The following is a 19,771-nucleotide window of genomic DNA, read 5'->3' on the forward strand; positions in this document are numbered from 1 at the left end:
TCTAATGGAAAATGTGGGGTTTGAGTTTCAATGTGGTGACATGGGAAAGGCAGAAAGGGAAAGAAGTAGTGCTCGTGAACAAATAAATGGGCATGGACCAGGTATGTGTGTGAGAGTGGAGAGTGGAGAGTGTGTTGGTGAAATAGAGGAATAGTGAACATTTATCTGGAGGCTGAATTATGAAGGATACTGAATGCCAGTGTGGTTAGTTCAAACTTTATCCTGTAGGTAATGGAAATAAAATGATGAAAGGTGAGCTCGATGGCCATGTGCACGATGCTTTGGAAGCAGAATGAGATGAGCTGGTCCCTTTACTGCAGTCTGCCGGGTGTTATGGTTATTTCAGTTAGGCAGCAATTTACTAGCCTATAGGAAGCATACTGAAGTAGCTAAAACAATATTGGCTGAACTCTTACGTAAGATGTTGAGTTAATCCTTATTTTGAGAAATGATGTCAAAGGTGAGATTTTCTGAAAGTCTAGAGCAGGGGTCACAAACTCAAGGGCCTTTAGGAACCAGAAAGGTAAGTTTCTGGGGGTAGGGACAGAAGCCAGCAGAGTGTGGTGAACACAGGAATGCTTATGCCTCCCTCAGGGCATTCAAGTTTTAAACACAACAGGTTCTGGTGAGGAGGTATCCTAAACCTGTCTGAGGGCTGGAGTCAGCTGGGGCTTGCTGGGTGAATTTCTTTTTTTTTTTTTTTTTTTTTTTTTGAGACGGAGTCTCGCTCTGCCGCCCAGGCTGAGGTGCAGTGGCCGGATCTCAGTCACTGCAAGCTCCGCCTCCCGGGGTTCACGCCATTCTCCTGCCTCAGCCTCCAGAGTAGCTGGGGACTACAGGGCCCGGGCCACCTCGCCTGGCCTAGTTTTTTGTATTTTTTAGTAGAGACGGGGTTTCACGTTGTTAGCCAGGATGGTCTCGATTCTCCTGACCTCTGATCCGCCCGTCTCGGCCTCCCAAAGTGCTGGGATTACAGGCTTTGAGCCACCCTGCGCCCGGCCTGGTGAATTTCACTTCTTGATATGAGCTGCCTGTGATAAATCTGACAAAATGTGCAAGTAGTTATAGCTGGACTTTATGTTTAAATAGGAATAAGGTTTTGATAGTACATGATCATTGAAAGAAAATGTGAATTCTGACAGCTTTATTTTCAGGATTAATGGCAGTTGACTGCTGTGCAGCCATCCACAGCCACTGCCTGAGCCCTTTGACTGTTGAGACATGGCAACTGCCCAACCACTCCTAGCCTGTGCCACAGCTTTCATTTGTGTGTGTGCAAATTAAAACAAAGACCAGGTGGTCAAAGATAAACAAGTGGAATAGGACGTTTATGTAAATATAACTACAAAAGGAACATGCACAGTGGCCAAAATGAATAATATATGATAATAAATAAAATACAACTGAAATAAAAATCACAGAGACTCTTTTATATCCTTCCATGGGAATTGAGAAATAATGTTGAAAGTCTTCTCGGCCGGGGCCGGGGGCTCACGCCCGTAATCCCAGCACTTTGGGAGGCCGACGCGGGCAGATCACGAGGTCAGGAGATTGACACCATCCTGGCTAACATGGTGAAACCCTGTCTCTACTAAAAATACAAACAATTAGCCAGGTGTGGTGGCAGGCGCCTGTAGTCCCAGTTACTAGAGAGGCTGAGGCAGGAGAATGGCGTGAACGCGGGAGGCAGAGCTCGCAGTGAGCTGAGATCGGGTCACTGCACTCCAGCCTGGGTGACAGAGCCAGACTCTGTCTCAAAAAAAAAAAAAAAAAAAAAAAAAAGAAAGAAAGAAAAAAAAAAGAAAGTCTTCTCAAGCTCTAATTTTCTTTGCTTAAACCCTACAAATTAAAGTTTGGCCATAAGAATTTTTTCTTTCTTCAATGAAACAAGGTCCATAATTCAAAGAATATAGTCTTGTGCAACGATGATAATAATCTTTGGTTATTATATCCAAGCATTCTGGATTCCATAAATAAGAAACTAATATGCCTACTGATGCTAGGCTCGATGGATGGAAGGTGGGGAATTCATGCCTGTATATTCCCCTTTTCCTCCTCTCAATCCTTTTCCTCTACTTCCTCCTCCTCCTCCAGTTTTTACAGGTGTAGGATTTGGATATTGAGACATAAGATCAAACCAAAACAACCAGCTAAACAGAGCTTCAAAATGGAGTTTTCCAGAGCCATGGAATATTCATTTATACTTAGAAATAAACGAGATTTTCTCTACAAATAAGCAAAGTTAGAAATAGTTGTCCCTTAAGATTTATTTGATAAATTATGCTGTGTTTAGGCCATTATTAATACAATTAGCTTGTATACTCTAAGCACATAGTTCTGTGATTTGGATAAAAAAAGCCTTGGTCTGGGCCAGGTGCTGTGGCTCATGCCTGTAATCCCAGCACTTTGAGAGGCCGAGGCAGGTGGATCACCTGAGGTCAGGAGTTCGAGACCAGCCTGGTCAACATGGTGAAACCCCGTCTCTACTAAAAATACAAAAATTAGCCGGGCGTGGTGGTGCGTGGCCTGTAATCCCAGCTACTCTGGAGGCTAAGGCATGAGAATCGACTGGACCCAGAAGGCGGAGGTTGCAGTAAGCCGAGATAGCACCACTGCACTCTAGCCTAGGTGACAGAGCAAGACTCTGTCAAAAAAAAAAAAAAAGAAAAGACTTGGTCTAGTAAAATCACCTTGAATTTCAGATATCACCATGGAATAACCATGTATGGAAAACCGGTGTGTGGGTGTAAAGTAAATATATCCACATTCCTGGGGTTGGCTGTTTGATTTTTGATTTCATGGTTTAGAGTGTGAGTTTAGGGATCAGGTTGCCTGGAAAAGGGTGGCTTGATTATTTCATTGCTGTGTTATTTTAGAAATAGACTTAACTACTCAGAGCTTTTGTAAAAATGGGAATAATAATAATATCTATCTCAAAACATTGTTTGGAGGACTTGATATATAGTACGTGTAAACTTCAAGTATGAAGCCTGTACATAGTAAGCATTCAGAAAATATTACTGATGGTAATAACCGTGAAGATTATGATCTTTGAGCTGGTCATACTTCACTCATGTTGAGTGGAGTCATATGATATATGTGAAAGATATGATTTGCTTTTCTCAACAGGACAACAGGTGTGTGTTTGTACGTGGTTTGTGGAAGACCTAATCCTAGAGGGAGGGAAAGCGTTGACAGTCTGGGCCCGTGGAGTGTTGACATTGGTGATAATGGCCCTGCCAAGCAGCCTGGAATATTCCAGTCTAATTCATGGGCTAAAGCATATCTTAAGTCCCTTCCTTTCTCCTTCAAACTTCTTTATTCTAATGTTTTTATGATAAAGAAGGGAGGGGGTTGATTTCTCTCCCAAAGTTGTGAACCCTTTGAGAGGATGCAGAGAAAGGACATATGTTATCCCCTTGTCAGAAAACTATTACTATCTGTTGTAGGTCAGAAGATTAGAAAATTGATCTTGGAGCTTCAGTAAACATGTAAGTAAACATGGCAAGATTGGACTTAAGATAATCTTTCTTTTTTTGTGTTCATTTGGGGTTTTAAGATATAAAGGTAAGAAATTTGAAAACCCAAGTTCCTATTCTAGTTTATCCACCAGCTTGGTAAGTCTTTTTAGTGCTTTTAACTATATTTGCTTAAATTTATAAAATGAATTGAGATAGTTGATTTAAAAAATTTTGTTTGCAGAAATTTCTGTTGATTGATATGTTTATTATATAAACAGTGGTGTATTGGTAAACCAGTTTTCCAGGAAAAAAAAAGCTCTTATTTGTAGCATTGGCCAATTTCCACAGTGTAAATACTCCCACCACAGCTGACTTCAAGCTGCTGACATGACACACGGAACGTGACTTTGGGAATTAAGCCTGTAATGAGCTGACAGTTGAGCAAGCATGAGCTGACTCCCTTACACTGCTGTAAACATTTAAACATTCACATTTGGTTGTTTGATAAAATGTATACATTTACATTTGACCCAGATTTTAAAAAGCAGCATTCTTGATTTCAATAGCATTATCATCTGTCAAATTGCATAGTGGTTATTGCATATTCTGCCTTTGTTTGATTTTATGCAAATTGATAATTATTTTCAGAGAATACTTCTGAAGATAGTATGATTATTAGTTTCCCCTATAAGGTTATTTTTTGTATTAATTTTATTGGCCTAAGGGATACATAACATTAATTTACTATTTTAACCATTTTAAAGTGTATAGTTCAGTGGCATGAACAACATTCACAACTCTGTGCCACTAAGGTTTTTAAAATATACTGTTTTTTGTGGTTTACAAAACAAAATGTATACTCATTACAAACATTTTGAAAATAAACAAAATATAAAGAAGAAAAAAATCATCTGTAATCCTCAGCCACCAGAGATAATCACAATGAACACTTGATCATCACCAAAATTATGTTTTACTCTAAAGGATTATCAAAATCATTTGGTAATTCTGAAAGTATATCCAATATTCACTAAATACAGTCATTCTTTTCAAGAGGCCTTACCCTTCAATGTGAGAAACAGACACATCTTCTCTGTTCCCTCCCACAACTGGAGCACCAGGTGCCAGAGTAGCGGAAACAGAATCAAAGACATGTTTGGAGAATTTTATGAAACAGATCTCAGAAAGATTTGTTTGGGAATAAACATACCACTGACCAAGATGTTTTTGAGATTAATCTAGAAACTAGACGATAGAGGATATAGAGGATGAGGTTTTAGAGCCAATAGGAACCTTAGAATGCATGCACTTAAAATGCTTCCTGTTATAGATCTATCACTAGTGGGAATAGGTCACTAGAATAGTTGGTGGCAGAGCTAGGGCTGCCTCCTGATTCATGTTCCACTCCTGACCTGATAATCTAGGTCTTCCTCATACCGTGCTGCTTTGTAGAATTCCTTCCTGTTGTGACTCTTGAGAGAATGAAAACATACCAGCAATAACCCATCTATGTTAAATATTGTCTTTGTACAGGACAAGAGAGGGAAGTGATCCCTCAACCCACATTTCCATTTGCCACTGCTATTGCGTGAAGTAATTACATAGATATTTACTCTGAGGCATTAGCTGTGTTAGGTTCCATCATTAATTATAATATTTCAAAATGTCCACAATTTTCTGAATTTCAGGAATTTCCTCCCCATAGTTTGCAATTAGATCCAGACTCAGTACATATGTTGTTTAGAAAATGCAGACTCTCTGTTTGTATTCTTACTGTGCTACTTAATAACTGGAGGATTTGAAAATCTCTATATTTTAGTTTCCTAATCTATAAAATGGGAATAATAGTACCTACTGAATAGGTTTGTTAAGAAAGTACATTAGCTAATATTTGTAAAAACTTTAAATATTGCCTGGAACATAATAAGGATTTAGCAAATTTTATATTTATTTTGACCAATATTTATAATAAAATCATAAGGTCTTATTCAAAGTAACTATCATTTTGGAGTTTTAAAAAAAGACTTATTAAGATATAATTTACATAATACAAAGTTCACTTGTTCAAAGTGTATAATTCAGTGGCTTTAGTACATTTACAGAATTGTGCAACCATCACCATCATCTAATTTTAGAATGTTTTCATCACTCAAAAGAAACCTTGTACCCAAGAGCAGTCCCTCCCCATCCTCCCTATTTTCCTCTTCCACTCTGCCCTAGGCAGCCACTAACCTACTAATTTACTTTCTCTCTTTAGAGATGAGACATTTCATATCTCATCTATACATATAGAAAAAGTACCTATTATGGACATTTCATATATAGATAGAATCATACTCTCTGTGATCTTTTGTGACTGTCTTCTTTCACCTACAATGTTTTCAAAGTTCACCTCATTTTGTGACCAAAAATATTCTATTGTATGGATATACCACATTGTATGTATCCATTATTTAGTTGATGGAGATTTGGATTGTTTCTACTTTTGGCTATTAAAATAATGCTATTATGGATATTTGTGTACACATTTTTATGCAAACACATGTTTTCAATTCCCTTGATTATATATCTAGGAGTGAAATTGCTATATTTAACTTTTTGAGGAACTGACAAACTGTTTTCCAAAATGGTTGTAACATTTTACATTTCTGGCCAGCAGTGGATGAGAGTTCCAGTTTCTCCACATGCTTGCCAACACTGCTTTTGTTTTGTTTTGATATGACCGTTCGAGTGGGTATGAAGTGGTGTTGCATTGTGGTCTTGATTTGCATTTCTTTGCATGTCCTTATTGGCCATTTGTATATTCTTGTTGGAGAAAAATCCATTCAAATCCTTTGCCCCATTTTAAAATTGGGTTGTCTTTTTATTATTGACTTGTATGCTTTATATATTGCAGCTACAAGTTCCTTAAAAAATGTGACTTGCAAGTATTTTCTATCACTTCATAGGATGTCTCTGCACTTTCTTCATGGTGTCCTTTGAAGTACCAAAGAAAGTTTTCCATTTTGGTAGAGTCCAATTTATCAATCTTCTCTTTTATCACTTGTGATTTTGGTGTTGGGCCTAAGAAATAATTGCCCAACCCAATGATTATTTACTCATATGTTTATTAAGATTTTTATAGTTTTAGCTCTTATATAAGGTCTATGATCTACTTTGAGTTAATATTTGTGTATGTTGTAAAGTAGGGGTCCAACTTCATTCTTTAGAATATTGTCCTAGCACTATTGCTGAAAAGGGTATTATTTTCCCATTGGATTATCTTGCCCATTTTGTTGAAAATTAATTAACCATAAATGTTAGTGTTTACATGCACACATACGCTTATTGTGGCACTATTCATAATAGCAAAGACTTGGAACCAACCCAAATGTCCATCAATGACAGACTGGATTAAGAAAATGTGGCACATATACACCATGGAATAGTATGCAACCATAAAAAAGGATGAGTTCATGTCCTTTGTAGGGACATGGATGCAACTGGAAACCATCATTCTCAGCAAACTATCGCAAGAACAGAAAACCAAACATGCATGCTGTCACTCATAGGTGGGAATTGCACAATGAGAACACGTGGACACAGGAAGGGGAACATCACACACCAGGGCCTGTCATGGGGTGGGGGGAAGGGGGGAGGGATAGCATTAGGAGATATACCTAATGTAAATGACGAGTTAATGGGTGCAGCACACCAACATGGCACATGTATACATATGTAACAAACCTGCACATTGTGCACATGTACCCTAGAACTTAAAGTATAATAAAAAAGAAAAAAAAATTAAAAAAAAGTTAGTGTTTATTTCTTGGTAACTATTTTAAACAATATAACATAGAAACATATTCAGAATTAATGAATTTGATTATCTCTGTTCCTTTTGAAGATCTTGTGTTTTTATCCTTTTTTATGTAGGTCTATATAAGTCTAAGGCCAAGACTTTTGGTACTTTTCCTTAATTATTCCTGACAATCCTGAAATCATAATTTTCTAGCTAGTTGTTTACTTCACCTGTTTGTAATAATGGCAATAACAAAGAACACTAATAATGATGATTGTCAACAAAATCTTAAGGCATTTAGAAAGCATGAACGTAAAGACAGGTAAAGTGAAAGGCTCATATACTATTATGTAATAGTTTGTATTTATGTTGCTGTTGATTATATATATTTCTTCAATTTAGCATTCATCCTGCTATTTTTTGAAACAGTGAAGTGTAGCAAGATGAGGCCAAATTCAGAAGAGGTGACTGAAATGGTGCTGCCCGATCAAAAAATAGCTGAGCTCACAGAATCTTTTAACATGTGAGTCAGGTGATAAACATGCAATTTATAGCTGAAGAAATGCATGTGGCTAATAACAAATGAAAAAATATCCTCTACTAGTAATAAAAAACAAAGGAGGAGACCCAATTGGGTAACAAACTGGCAAGGAGTTTTTGAAATGTCTCCACATTTGGGGTGATGGTGGTAGGCTTAACATGCTTGTGTGCAATGCTGGGAATGCTTCTGGGAGGTAGGTATTACACTCATTTTGCAGCGGAAGAACTCAGGCTCAGAGTGCCTATTGAACTGATCTCATGTCCCACAGTATGTGACACTCAAACACAGATAGAGAAGCTTACCAACTCCTCCACAGCCACAGTGAGCAATTAACCCAGACAGGAAAGACATCATTTTGAGATTTTGGGTTGATTAGAGTTAGAATGGGACCTCTGCCCAAAGCACCTGTGAAAACTCTATAGAGTGAGGTAGGGTTTGGTGACTGGGCTGGGCCATCATGGGAACTGCAGAGCTCTGGGCAGTTTATATGAGATACCACGTTTCCATGTTTCTTGTTAGATTTTCAGAAATGGAAGATGAGGAGCAGAGGGAATTTATTCATTGTGTAATTTCTATATGCCTGGCATTTTACATATAGAAACTTATTCAATCCTCTTAGTAATGCTAGGAAATAGATTTTTTTGTTTGTTTGTTGTTTACCATTTTGGAAATAAGAAAACTGAAACTCAAGAGAAAGTGTTTCTTTTCCTAGTTGACACATTCAGTTAAATGGCAGCAGAGCTGGGATTCAAATGCAGGTTTGTAGAATCCAAAGCCCAGTCTGAAAGGAAACTAGAGATCTTAATCCTCCCACCCATTTATATTTTATGTTAGGTTTTCACTTCCCATCATGCCTCATCGGCAGTGTTTGTCTTCACAGTGTTTGTGTGTACCTTTCACATGTCCTTCTGAAGACATTCTATTTATTGCCCCAGCTCTGGGCTAAGCCTAACGACCCTCCAATACAATTATTTATTCTTTGGAGATAGGATTATTTGAGGGATTTTATAGCAATTATAGTCAGAATAATAGAGGAATTTTTAAACAAATTAAATATCTCTACATATACTTGTTACTCTGCTAGCAGTTGTACAAAATTTAAAGTAAAAAACAAAGCAAAACCCCAAAAATCAAAAATCTAACCCACAGCGCCTGCTTACAAGGAACTCATAGAACCTAACCCAAACCCAAACCTACCTTTCTAGATTAAAAGGAACCTAAAACCAAAATGTAGACAGTTGACATGGCAAGTGTGACTTAATGCAAATATCGTACAATCCTGGTTTTCCTGAGCTGAAATGGCAAATACTGAGTTCTCCCAAACACACTGAGTCTTAGATTGCAACTGTATCTTTCATGCCACTGCTAGCATTGCTCATTGCCGTCTCCACTTGAATTTCCCTTTTCAACTTGAGTGACATAACAAACCTCAAACTTCCAGTTTTATGCAATACAGCTATAAGCAAAATGTACTGGTATCTGAGGTTTCTGAGGACATTGCAGTATGTGGGATCATTCTTGCTTTTGTTCAAGATCCTGATGATAAACAAGGAAAATTCCCCCAGTGGGCAATCAAAGACATTCTCCATGTGGACACACTCTGTCCTTAAGATACCAAAAAGGCCTTTTACACTGCAGAAGCCACACTCTACTCCCAAATGGTTTTTCCAGGTCTGAGACCTGTCACTTACAGTTTCAGGTCTGGACCCACTGGCTTCACTTCTCTCCCGTGGAACACACTCCTCCAGGGCATGAGCTGTGCTTGGAAAGTTTGCTGAATGTTCCTTTTTGCTTGTAGGACTTGCTCTCTCCTTGTCATCTTCTAGAGGCCAGGTGATCTTCAAGAAACTCTGGGGAATATCAGGAAAGAACTTTGTATTTACACCAGATCTGTCCAACCACAGCTCTTTGAGCCAGTCGGCCTGCTCTTTGCTCACAAGTGCTATCTCGGAAGGTTTCTCTTTTGGAGTCTGCTCAGAGGGATGGGACCAGCCGCACTTGAAACCCACATGTGTGAGACATCAAATGACCATGGAAACGTTCAATATGACTTTTAAGATGTTAGGTCTTTGCCTTAAGAGCTTCATCTTATCTCGATGTTGACTTGGAGTCACATCACTGACCCTTTACTCATGATGACATATGTCTTTCCCCAATCCTGATGCCTTTCTGCACTTTAGAAGACAGTAATTGTGTGTTACCTCAAAGGCTCCACCACAATTCACACTAAATGGTCCTCAATTGTCCTACAAGTTCGTGACTATTCATTACATAAATTAAACAAACCTAATGCAACTTTGATATTCACTATTGAATGGCATGATCAATGTCTTATCACCTGTGTCTCATATGTGCATTCTGTAATCAGAATATATATTTCTCTTTAGAGTATGTTTTGTGTCATATTCATCATGATTGTTTTCTCACTGTGGAGACTCAATGAATATTTACTGATGATAAATCTGTCATGCTGGAAAGCAAATTCACAGAGAAGTTGAACTTTCTCAGACTTGCTTCTTTTTAGCTGTTCTACCATCTCACTAATGCAGACAGCAAAGTAGCTCATTAATTAGAAGAATAATGAAATAGCATTCAAGTTTTTCTTTTATTTACTCTGTTTCAAACAAAAATCTGACTGGCTAAACTGAAATAATTAAATAGTTTTAGGTACTTAATTCACTTTAATCTAAGAGCATTGCAAAACAAAGTGTACATTTGGAGATGATTTACTTGCATAGGAGATACTAAGGTAAAGATTTACAAATGAGAAAGAAGAGTACAATTTGCTTGAATTCAAAACTAGGTAATAGAACAAGAGATATCCATGCAAGAGATTATTTAGAATGCAAACAACTTATATTCTCTATCCTTTCCTTTCCTTCCTTTTCCTGATACCGAGTCCTGTTTTGTCACCTAGCTGGAGTGTAGCGGCACAATCTTGGCTCACTGTAACCTTTGCCTCAGCCTCCTGAGTAGCTGAAATTACAGCATGGACCACCACACCTGGCAAATTTTTGTATTTTTAGTAGAGATGGGGTTTTGCCATGTTGGCTAGGCTGGTCTCGAACTCCTGACCTCCAGCAATCCGCCCACCTCAGCCTCCTAAAGTGCTGGGATTACAGATGTGAACCACCGCGCGCCCAGCCCCTTTCCTATCCTTTCAATTAAAATTTGCCCTCAAGTTGTGGTAGACTGAATGCATTGATAATCCCAGCTACATGAATGGCCTCTATATATCCATAGCCTTTGCCTTATAGCTTTGTAATTTCTGCCCACTCTTACTTGGGCTGGTCTTGTTACTTGCTTTGGCTAATAAAATGTGGCAGAAGTGATACTGTGACAGTTTTGAGTCTAGACCTCAAGAAGCCTCGTGGGTTTCTACTCCTTCCCTGTGGTCACTATGACTACACGACTGAATTAGAGGCATCCTCCACATGTGACCACACGGCACAGAGCTGAGTCATTCCGGCTGTCATAGACCACCCAGCTCCCCAGTGACCTGCCAAGTCCCCACAGACACAGGAGTGAGCCCAGCCAAAATCTAACTGATCTAGATCAGCAGAACTACCTGACCACCTGTAGATGCATAAAAAATAATAAATAATTGTTTCAAACTGAGGTTTTGAGATGGATTTCTACACAGCAATAGCTAACTGCTTCAGATCCTATATTCATATAACTAATACAGTAAGGTGATAATAGCTCCAGGGACAATTACATTTTAACTGTTTTCAACCACTTGAGCTAAATGAGGGTAATTTTGAGAGGGTCTTCAGGTTCAGTAGGTCAGCAGGAGGAACTTAGGCAATACAATGGATCTTCCTGGAATCAAAGCCTGATTTGTATGATAAATATGATTTAGAGGTCTGCTATCATGAGAAATAGGAAAGGTAGCTTTAGGGTAGGGTAGATTACATCTATGAAAGATCTACAAATTGTATTCGTTCGTCCTACAAACTGTTGCCACTACAATCCCACTTCACCTCCCACTTCCCCTTCCATACTTCCACTTCCCTCCGTGGTCACCAGGCAAAGTTTAGGGTAGTGCTCACCACCCAACTCTTCTCAGGTATATGGGAAGCCCTTCTTCTCACACTTCTAATAACTGCACTCCACGTTTTTTCATTGAAGGGGTAATACACCTTTAATGTGAGACAAACCTGGCTTCCAATCTTGCCTTTTGCCTAACATGTTAAGGGCCCTTGGACATGCTAAGGGTTTACTGCCTGTGTAGTCCAGTTTTCTTCTCTGCGAAATGGTGATGAGAAAAGGCACTTGACAAAGCTCTGTTTTTTCTCTTTCCTGCTTAACTCTACAAGGATACTTTCTGCTGATTTAGAAACTGCATTATAGGTCAAAGGTTTAGCAAATATTAACTTCCATTTTACTGCCTTTCTTAGTAACAGCCAGACAAATGAAAGTTCAGAGATTTTACATCAGGTGAATGGATCCAACATCACACATATTATTGGAGATGAGGCCATAAATACAGTAACAGTTTGATTACTCAGTTCGTGCTTTTTTTCTTTTAAAAAAGGAAAAACTCTACCTCTTACTCCGTATTATGAATATGTAACGAAGTCTTTCTTACGTAGGCAACTCTTCATAAACCACAGGGGTTCTATTTCAGAAAAACAGAGGCACTTGACTGCTTTCTCCAGGCATTTTATCTACCCGAAAGCCCCATATAGACACCTCATAAACTCAGCTTTTAGGAAAAGAGCTGAAGTAGGCTACTAAGAGGGAAAGGCTGTTGGGAAAGTTGGGGTAATGTTAGTAATAATAAGTGACATCATAGTGATGGAATATTCTAGAAAAAAAAGAGCTCCAAGGTTGGTGTCAGAAAACTTTACTAGTAGTGGAACTTTACTCAAGTTACCTTATCTCCCTTGGCCTCAGTTTTCTCATATGTAAAATGGGGGCTTGGGGTAAATCCATGCTTTCCTAAATTGTGGTCTGTGGACAATTTCTCTAGCCTGTGTGGAAGCTGGCAAATACGGCACAAAATTTTTGTCCCTTAGAGGTCTATACGAAGGTCTGCATTTAATAAATCTATTCAACTTTATTAACTCGGGCTCAATCAAATAGAAATGGAAAACTGTTAATATCCTATAGGAAGAATCTCCTTTTGGAAATGCAGAGGCCGATGATTCTTAAGACTTTCTCTGGCTGTAAAGACATCTGAGCCACCAGAGAGATTTTAGTTCTATTGCAATTTACTGCAGAGCCCACTTTCACTAAGGAAGGAAATAGGGGGAAAAAAGGTCATATTTTATTGATTTCTTACTCTGCCAGGCAATGTCTTAGATATTTACACATTCCTTATTTACTCCTTGCAATAACTGTATGCAGTATTATTAGTCTCACCTTACCAATATTGATTTTAACCACATTACTTAAACAAAAATAACCACTGACCCAGCTACTTGGGAGGCTGAGGTGGGAGGATCACTTGAGCCCAGGAGTTCAAGGCTGCAGTGAGCTATGATTACACCATTGCACTCTAGGTTGGGCAATAGGGTGAGCCCTTTCTCAAATAAAGAAAGAAAGAAATAAGGAAAATCACTGAAGGCTTATTGAGAAAGTAACAATACAACATCAGTGTAGAGTCAGTGGGATCAGTCCTAGATACTCTTCTCTATCGACACATTCTCTCAGTGATATTATTCATCCTACAACTTTAAATGCTATTTATATGCTGATGATACCCAAGTCTTCTAATTCCCCTCTTACTTCTCCCTATTAAACATCTCAAACTTACTGTGACCAAAGTAGAATTTTTATTCACAGCTCTCCACCAGAATTTTTCTTGTCCCATTTTACCATTCTGATATGGTTTCCCTGTGTCTCCACCCAAATCTCACATTGAATTGTAATAATCCCCACATGTCAAGGGTAGGGCCAGGTGGAGATAATTGAATCTTGGGGCCTATTTCACTCATGCTATTCTCGTGGTAGTGAAAAAGTCTCGCGAGATCCGATGGTTTTATAAATGGGAGTTCCCGTGCACATGCTATCTTGCCTGCCACCGTGTAAGATTTCACTTTGTTCCTCGTTCGCCTTCCACCGTGATTGTGAGGCATCCCCAGTCATGTGGAATTGTGAGTCAATTAAAACTCTTTCCTTTATAAATACCCAGCCTCGGGTATGTCTTTATTAACAGTGTAAGGACAGACCAGTAAAAGGCTTCCTCATCCACCTGGTTGATCAAACAGCAATTTAGGTGTTGTTAATTTCTCCCGTGCCCTTGTTCCCCACATGCAGTTCATCAACAAATCTTATCAGCTGTGCCTTCAGAACATACCCAGAATTTCACTGCTGCTCTCCACTGGTGTTCCTATTACTAGTCCAAGCCGCCGTCTGTTATCTAGACTATTGCAGCAGTATTTCAATTGCTCTCTTTCCACTTGTGCCACCTCTATAATTAGGATCCAGGATGATTTTAAAATGTAAAATAAGAAAAGAAAACCATGTTACTCTTCCCTTTAAAACCTCCTAATTTTCTATTTCACTAAATTGCAACCTCTGGCCCTGCTCAGGTCTTTGCCCACATCTCCACCCTCATTTAGCTCGTGCTTCCTTGCATTGACTTTCTTCCTAATCTGCAATATACCACGCTTGTTTCTACCCCTGGATGTTTGCACCTGCTCTGCCCACTGACTATATAGCTTGCTTTCTGGCTCTTCTTGTCATCATTCAATTTCAACTCAAATGTCACCTTCTCAGGGAGCCCCCCCTGACTACGATGTCAAAAATAATCCCAACTTGTGCAGAAACTATTACACCTCTCTGCTTTATTATGTAAAAGAGTTGTCACTCTGTCATTATCTTGCTATTTTTTTCTCTACATTTCTCACAGCTAGAATGCAAATTCATGAGAGCTTATATTTTTTTGCTTTGTTCAACCCTGTATCCCTCCACCAATGGGTATCACAGTGCCTGGTACATATAGTTGCTCAATAGATATTTGTAGGATTGCTATGGTTTGAATGTGTACCTTCCAAAATTCAAAGAGTGCCAGTGTGATAACAGGTGAGGCCTTTAAGAGATGATTAGGCCATGAGGGCTTCTCCTTTGTTAGTGGGATTGAGGTCCTTATAAAAGAGGCTCCATGAACCATTAGTTAGCTTGCCCCTCTTCCTCCTTCCGTGTGAGGATGTGGCCAAAGAACCCACATCAGAAGCCAGAACCCTGATCTTTCTCAGCCTCCAGAGTGGTAAGAAAATAAATTTTTTGTTTTTTTGCATGAATTACCCAGTCTCAGGTAATTTGTTATAACAGCACAAAGAGACTAAGACAAGGATTAATAAAATGTTATTTGTCTTGCTTGGCTTTCTAGCCATTTCTATTCAATACACATTTAAAAATAAACATTCATGAGGATAAAGACAATGCCTTGGAGCAGATTCCAAACACATAAACTCTTCAGAAAGACTGAAATGGGATTATCATCTGCACAGGATTTTTTAATGCGCAAAAATCCTGAGGATAAAGAAAGGATAAAACAGTTAAACTGTCAAATGCCTTCCCATTGAGGCAGTGGTAGCTTAAGAGTAATCTGATATTATTTAATAATATGATTTATTATTTAACTGATACAATGTACCAAATAGTTCTGGCACATTCTTAAAGTCACTGTTTCCGAGAAAGGACAGGGATCAAAACCACAAATGGTTAAATATGGCTTTTAGGAACTGGTCAGACCATTCTTTCTTATCCAATCACTCATTGCCAATGAGGCAACCTCTTACAGTGGATTTTCCTTTTCTAAATATCTGCACTGAGAAAGTAAAAGGCTAAGGGAAGAGTACTGACACAACCTCCTCTCAAGATCCTTCAGAACGAGCCTGTGTGTTATAACCAAAATCCAAGGAGAAGCTGCTAAACTGATACCGAACAAAATATCTATTTTGGTGTGATGTAACCCTTTTCTAGAAGGTGGGGAGAGGTGGAAGAGAAAGTGGGTAAGAAGGAAAATGAACACACTGTATACTCGAAGGAAAATAGATAGTGTACGACCAAGTTCCATCTTTGAATTCTTGGCACCATCTAGTGGATAATGAATCCTAATTTAGAGACCAGTTATTTTATTAAATGGTCGTTCTCAAACTTTCTTAGTATGCCTCACAATCGCACAGAACTTGTACAAATACCCCACACCTATACATTCTGATTTTATAGGTTTGGTGTGAGACTTGGGCATCAGAGTGTTTTTTTTTTTTTTTTTTTTTTTTTTAAACAAGCTTCCCAGGTCATTCTGCTTTAACTGATCGTGAAACTCAACTATCTCTTTGGAAGTTAGCCTTTTGTTTGTATGATATTCCCTCTTTTTTCCCCTGTAAAAATATTTATATAGTATATTTTACATGTAAAATCAAAGAGAACTGTGAGCAACACTATTTTGAAGTTTCTCTAAGAAGTGACATATTCAAGTAAAATAGGTGAGTGTGAACTGGGGTGTAGTGGGATCGCCACAAACTCAAATTGCAAATCGGTGCTCAAATCAACCTATATCCAACTAAATATGACAAACATCATTTGTAATCTGCCTAATTTCAGGCGTCGTTTTCCAATTGCTCATTATCTGCTATCCACTGATTTTTAACAACTTAAGCTTTTTAACTTCTCATTTTGAACTATTGTAAGAGTTACTTCATCATTTCATCCAGATCCAACTATAGTACAATTATCAAAATTAGAAAACTGACACAATACTACTACTTCATACATAGACCTTATTCAAAATTTTCAACTGCCTTTCTAGGCTGCAATCCAACCCAGGGGCCATGTTGTATTTTATAAGCATGTTTCCTTGGTCTCTCCAATCAAACGGTTCCTTGGTCTTTTTTTTTTTTTTTTTTTTTTTTTTTTTTTGGTCAATTTGAGGATATTGGACATGTTTTTTTTTTTTTTAACATGTTCCTCAATTGGGTTTTCTGATGTTTCTTTCTGATTAAATTCAGTTTTTGTATCTTTGGTAAGATTTCCACAATGATAGTCTTTGCGTTCTTCTCTGTGCATCAGATCAAGAAGCACGTGATGTCAATTTCTTATGGATTTAAATTTTGATCACTTGGGATTATAGAGGCTCCTTGGGTTGTTCTCTTACAAAATAATCCTGTATCAGGTGGTTCTAAGGAGCTGTTTCTGATTGTCTTGTGGTAAGTTTTTCCTGGGAAGACACAGTCCACAGATAAATTTGAGATAACATTGTCTGAAAAGATGATTTTTGGAGATCCAGGGTTTGCATAAACAGCTTAGGAGCTCCAGGATATCCGTGCACTTTCTAGGAGACCTTTTACATCAAACTTTCTGTGGCTTCCTAAGGAAATGGATCTTGATGTATGACCTCAGACAGGGGGCAGCAGACACAGCTGGCACATGGATTCACAAATGCTTGACTGGCCCTCTGATTTCAGCTGTGACTACACTGGACAATTTTCTGCAGGCTTCCACTTATTTCTAGCTGACATTGGCTCACTTCAAGTGCTTTATCTAATACCTCAGGTATGAGATTAATTTATTAATCTAAAGAAAATATAAAGAAATTAGATTTTTGGTGCTGTAAGGAACTTTCTAGGCCATGGCACATGCCCAAAGGCGGGGGGGAACAACCCTTGATCTGTGGGGTATGGGGGCCAATGGTTAAATATTCCTCTACCTCTGAGTCAGGCAGAGCCTCATTATGAAGGTTATGAATACTGGGCCCAGGATTTTATCCCACGGACAGAAGTGTGCTTGAGCGGAAGAGTGATGGCAGGGAGAATGTTAATTAGGATCTAGCCACTTGAATAACGTGGAAGTTAGATTGATGTGGGAAGTAAATAGGGGCAGAAACAGATAACCAGGAGTCAACTACAGTTGTCTTGACTGGAAATAAATTGGGACCAAACTAGGCAGAGCAGTTCTGTAGAAATTTGAAGGTGGAAACCTGATAGTAAAACCCCAGCTATACTAGTACATTTCCCTTACTGAGTTGGTGTGTTTGGTAGCCAATGAAATGGGCTCTGTCTCAGTTATCTCTTGCTGTATAACAGACCCCTCCCAAATGTAGTGGTTTAAATCGACAATTTGTTCACAAAGTTGGGCAGGGCTCAGTTAGACAATTATGTCGTTGCTCTTTCTGGGGGTATAATCAAATTATAACTGTTATCAGGAGGTTGTGCTATGGTCTGAATGTGTCCCCGAAAATTCATGTGTTAGAAACTTAACCCCCAATGCAGCAGTGCTGGGAGGTGAGGCTTTTGGGATGTGTTTGTCAGAGCACTGATGAATTAATGCAGTTATAGGAAGAGCTTGTGGGAGTAGATTGGCTCTTTGTCCTTCTGCTAAGGGAGGACACAACATTTCTCCTCTCTGGGGATGCATTATCCAAAGCACCATCTTGGAAGCAGTGAGCAGCCCTCATCAGTTGCTGGCCCCTTGATCTTGGTCTTCCCAGCCTCCAGAACTGAGACACTTCTGTTCTTCATACTCAGTCTGGGTATTCGGTGATAGCAGCACAGATGGACTAAGGTTGGTTGGGGCCTTCAGAGTGTGTTTTGCCTGGTCTCTCCCTGCAGTGGCCTTGCTCACTTTTCTCACACGGAGGCCTCAGGTCCAGAAGGCAAGAGCAAAGTTGCAAGCTTCTTGAAACCCAAGCTCAAAAGTCATACAACATCACTTCTGACTTATTCTGTCAGTCCAAGCAGTCATGAGCATTCACATAGTGGGAAACACTCTATCTCTTGAAGGGAGGAGTTAATACAATTTATGACCACTTTAAATTTATTTCAGTGTATCTTGGTAGCTGATGAAATGAACGTTTGGTGTCCTCTTATCTGGGTTTGGATTCATAGCTAGAATTCAAATAACCATGTGCTGACAAACCACTCCTTCCTCTTACTAATACCCTGGTAAATATTCCAACACCCCTACTCTTGTTCCTGTTAAATATTTAAAGCCAGGGCACTTGAACTCTATCATAGACTTAATCTCATGTAAGTAGAAGAATGTAGGAAAAAGCTTAGATTCTTGGAATATTTTCCAGAGCCACTGAAACTAATAACTTTTAAAAAACTACTGAAAGTACTTCAAATGAGTTTTATGAAACTAAAGTTTTTTTGTAAATTTGGGCTTTTTTTCCTTCAAGGAAGAAAAAAAGAATAAAGATAATATTTCAGAATATGGCTTCAATGTTTATGGGACCATTTTGATAATTGCTTTAATTAATATCTTCATAACAGGATAAAAACTTGTCTTAAGTGCTAGTATTATGAAATACTGGTAAAAATGTTAGTGCCTTAAATATCAGTTAGCTAGTAACAATAGTAACTTAGAAAGTTTCATAAAGTGGCAGCACTGAAGTGTCAAACTTACAATATTATCCTTAAGCTATTCCCTGCATATTTGGGATGGTGCCCTCAATCTGGAGGGCTTTTGATAATATTAATAGAAGAAATCATGGTTTTTTTTTTTTTTTTTTTTTTAAATGAGATGGAGTCTCGCTTTGTTGCCCAGGCTGGAGTGCAGTGGCATGATCTCGGTTCACTGCAAGCTCCGCCTCCCAGGTTCACGCCATTCTCCTGCCTCAGCCTCCCGAGTAGCTGGGACTACAGGTGCCACCACCGTGCCCGGCTAATTTTTTGTATTTTTAGTAAAGATGGGTTTCACCGTGTTAGCCAGGATGGTGTCAATCTCCTGACCTCGTGATCTGCCCGCCTCGGCCTCCTAAAGTGCTGAGATTACAGGCATGAGCCTCCGTGCCCGGCCAGTTCTGGGTATTTCTAAGATGGCCTTTCTGATTATCTGAGAGCTCTCTTTAGTTTTATATTTGATAAATAATAATTGTACATATTTATGGGGGACAATGTGATGTTTTGATATGCTTATTCATTGTAGAATGATCGAATCAGGCAAATTAACATATCCATAGAGCTTTTTACCATTCTACTGTCCTGAAACAGCTGCTGCTTAACAATTGACTTCCGGCTGTTTCGAGAGGTGGTC

This window comes from Rhinopithecus bieti, unplaced genomic scaffold (genome assembly GCF_001698545.2).
Source record: "Rhinopithecus bieti isolate Rb0 unplaced genomic scaffold, ASM169854v2 scaffold_14215, whole genome shotgun sequence".
Taxonomy (NCBI): Eukaryota; Metazoa; Chordata; class Mammalia; order Primates; family Cercopithecidae; genus Rhinopithecus; species Rhinopithecus bieti.